Source organism: Ceratina calcarata, unplaced genomic scaffold, assembly GCF_001652005.2.
Source record: "Ceratina calcarata isolate Rehan_Ccalc_2016 unplaced genomic scaffold, ASM165200v1 scaffold554.2, whole genome shotgun sequence".
Lineage (NCBI taxonomy): Eukaryota > Metazoa > Arthropoda > Insecta > Hymenoptera > Apidae > Ceratina > Ceratina calcarata.
Window position 1 is genome coordinate 385,913 of NW_017176727.1, and position 4,022 is coordinate 389,934.

Here is a 4,022-nt window from a genome sequence, read left to right on the forward strand (position 1 = left end):
ATTTATTATTTTCAACGTAGTTCTGAAATAATATAAAGATTTCCCAAACGTTTAGACGTATAATTGATTCAGTTCTCTTGATCCACTTATGCAATATTACATTTAGAACATAACACAGTGAAGTAACTCGTGAGATTACTTAGTTCGCGTGCTAGGTTTTTACTTTCTTATTTTTCTTGGATTGCATTTGAACTCGAAGTCAACTCCACGTTCGAAAGTCGTGTCGTGACTAATCCGACCTATATTTGTAAAGTCTGCGCGTGTTCGATTCGTTTCTCAAAAGTCTGCTCCGCATAAATCTTTGGAAGCTTCACCCGTTTGAACTGGTTTCCTAACGCTCCTTTTACAGCAAAAAACTCGTTTTCGTGCCGTGAGTTTTGTGTTACTTGTGTGAAATATGATTGTTTTCCCGTGTGCACAGTAGTTCCATAAAAAGTGGAATAAATAATGCTAACCCGTAAAATTGTTTTCATATTATTATATAAAATTTACTTTAAAATTTGACTACAAAGTATAGGACCTACGGTTTAATTGTAAGTCTAAATCCTATTTTAACGTACATATTTCTCGTCCAACATATTTTATTTATGTCATACAATTCTTATTTCTATCAACATCAAAGATAACTTCAGGCTCGCCTAATTTTCACAAATTCGTACATCATCCACGTTCCACGTACTGTCGAGGGCTGATACATTTTACAAACAGGGCCGTCCGAGTTACTTTACGTTCGCGAGGTCACTTTAATTTAACCCAGTCGAAAAACCTGCAGGGGATAAACCGAACGAAAGCGGCAACTCGCGAAACTTGTCGGTTCTCGGCTTCTCTTTCGTTCCATCCTTCTCCTTTCGCCCACATGTACGTGATCGAGTGTGTAACGCCAGAGATTTTATGACAATATCTGGGACGGGGGTCGTTGAACTTTTCATAGGCGAGAGCCTCTTTTGATTCAGGGACCCCCACCATTGTTATCCAGCCACAATCGAAACGCGTGTAATTCTGCTAGACGAACATCAGGCGAGCCTCTTATAACATAGACTGTAACAAGGATCTATGATTGATTTATAATGTTTGCCTTCGCGAATGATAGAAAACTTGGAAGTCACTTTTACAGCGTAGCTTAAACGCAGTTAATTTATACATAACACCGTCGAAATCATCATACGCAATAAAGTGAAACCCGTGAATTATTGATCTGTTGACCAACGAGCGGAGCGGTGCCTGCAGGTGTGTGTAGTAATTTCACGGAACTGTTGAAGTTAATTAAAAATTTAATTTCGTTTGTCGGCCTGGTGTCATTTAACGCAATTCGTTTTAATTTTATTATATACGATCTTTTACATATTTGATTTATTCTATCGACTTTTAATTCCCTGTTTTTAATTTCATGGGAACCTCGTGGGAATATTTTAAAAAATTATCCAACATGAAAAAGTGTTTATATATTTTTTAAACACAAAACAATTTATTGTGAGATGCACAAGATTTGTATAAAATATTCAACTTTTAATAGACTGGTCGGAAAAATATAGGTTTATATCATTGCACATCAAGCTATGGGGAATATCTATATAAATTTCAGATTTGTACATAAATGCATGCATAAATTAGTATTGGTTAATTTAAAAATTTGCAACACGTATCTAATCCTATCTCATTTTATTTGCTGCAACAATTTCATACGCGCTGGTGTCACATTGAGAGCATAGTCTCGTTGAACAGAAACCTGTGTATCTAATCTTCATTTCGTCGTGGCTCGCAATCAAAACCGGCATAACGTGGCGGGGAGGCCGAATAAATTTCACGATTGCTCGCGCGAACGGCGTCATAAATGAAAGCGCGCACGGAGCATGATTTATTTACTGTTTGCCGTGCGAAACACAGAAAGCGTACACGCAAATAGAATCGAGTAAACAGGGAGACAAGCGGGTGGTTGAGATCTCTCGAGTGGGACCGGTGCGGTGACTGGGACGATACGAAATCGCGTGTGGAGCGTGGAGCGCATTCGGACAATCAGGAATGCTAATCGAGTTAATCGACGCCCGCTGGAGCCACTAATTAATGCCGTAATGAATTCGACTCCGGATGAAGTCCTCGCGACTCCGTGTGCAACGATTTGGTAAAACGGCGAATGAATCCCGTGTGCTACGAGTTTGAAACGTTCACTTTTACATCACATAATCGCAACCGAGATTGTTTCAAACGCGTTTTCTTTTTTTTCTGCTGATTCATCTAATGAGTAACAAAGCATTGCATTTCATTTCATTAAAATTTTGGCTAAAATATTAATCATATAACGAAATTATTACGGCACTTTCAATGATACTACACAAGAACTGTATTGGATTGAATCATCGACCATAGCAATAAGTATGTTAAGTATTCTCCTTAATTCCAAAATAATGCTCTGATATGGAACAACAGCAAATATTTCAAGCAGGTTGGTGCTGCGTTAATCTTATTAGGTACTGCGATTCTAGCTTTTATCGCAGAACCGCGTCCCTTTGTTAGCGCACTAAGCACTCTCCACCATTTTCAATTGTTTCGGCATCTTTCGCGTTACATAATTGCGTGTACGCGATTGTTATGCAATCGCACACCTGCACTTGCACGTACGAGATGTAGTTTTCGCGCGCCGACTATCAAATCCATTCTTGATAGTTGCATTCACTGTTAAATGTTAGGTGCAGTTGATCTTTGAAGTTGGCATCGGCTTTCTTCAACGACGACTTTAATACTTTAATTGCTTAATTCTCCTTCTATAAAAAGATGATGCCATTGTAATTTAGCATATTACGTATATATTACTTCTTGTCAAGATATTAGGTATTAGTACACCCAACTCGTTGGTATTTTGGTTCTATATAAACATATCCAAGTACGTATTACTGTTAGTGGCATACGGCTAGCGACGTATATCTGGCATGTGCAGCCACAATTTAATGATCCGACTGATCTCTTACATTGAAGTTTATAAAAATAATAATTCCCATTGTGGAGATTATAAGATACGATTTTTTCTCAACATGAATTCATTCGGCTCGTGAAATGGGTAGCATTGTTTGGGATAATTGCGAAAGCGACAGTGATTCTTGTCGATGCTCCGGCATTCAGTAAGTATAATACCTAGTTTTGCCAGGAAAGACATCGTGAGAAGTAGGGAATGAAAAGATTATTTCGACGAAATCTGTTACACGCTTTGCATTCGTTTGTTCTTTTACTAGGTTGATTGTGTAGTTTGAAGGAGTTTTCTCTTCCGGGAATAAAAATTAAAAGCAATTACTAAACCTCTTTTCTTAAAATCATGTTACATAAATCATCTAACAATAGAAAAAGTAAGTAGTAAGATCGCGTACATTGCAATTTTAAAGAACAATAAACCTGCACAGAGATAGTAAGGAACAATATCAACCATTTAGAAATTAGCAAGTGTTTTTGTATTATCGTATTCTGTCTATCAGAAACGGAGCAGGGAATCAATCTATTCATGAATTGTTCACGAATACAACAAGCCCAGGGAGTCGCTTCTACTTTCTCCCTTTTAATCAGCCGTCGATTTCTTAGTTCCGTTTCATCGTTAAAAGCCACTCTCTAGCCGGCTATCTACCTCGGATCCCTTTTCTCTATTTTAAGCGCCGGGGCTATATCTCTTACGAAACGTCGCGTCGCGTCGGCGCGAATATAGTCGTCCACGACCAGGCCACCTTTAATCCTGCCAGCCTGAGTCTCGAATCCCGGCCTTTGAACTCGAAATTCAGCAGACCGTGCGACTTTTGGACGGCTTAACCCGGAATTAAACTATTCCATTTGTGAATTTCTCCCTAGAAAGGACCATCTTTTCCAGTGGATTGTTGCCAGAAATATTTTTACCTTACTTAGGAGTTTCAACTTTTCAGCAGAATTGTCTTGGATTAAAAATACAATTGAAGTTAGTAAACGAAGTCAAGATTGTAAACTCTGTTTTTCTTTGAGTTCTGTTCGGAATTCAAGGAAAAGAAAAGTAACCCCATTATAAATTATTG

At 38.2% G+C, this 4,022-nt stretch overlaps 1 protein-coding gene across 8 annotated transcripts in view; it reads left to right on the forward strand.

The window, feature by feature from the left end:
- raskol (Ras GTPase-activating protein raskol) overlaps positions 1-4,022 on the forward strand; it is a 256,389-nt gene that overhangs the window by 159,731 nt on the left and 92,636 nt on the right. The gene's annotated exons all lie outside the window — the stretch shown is intronic.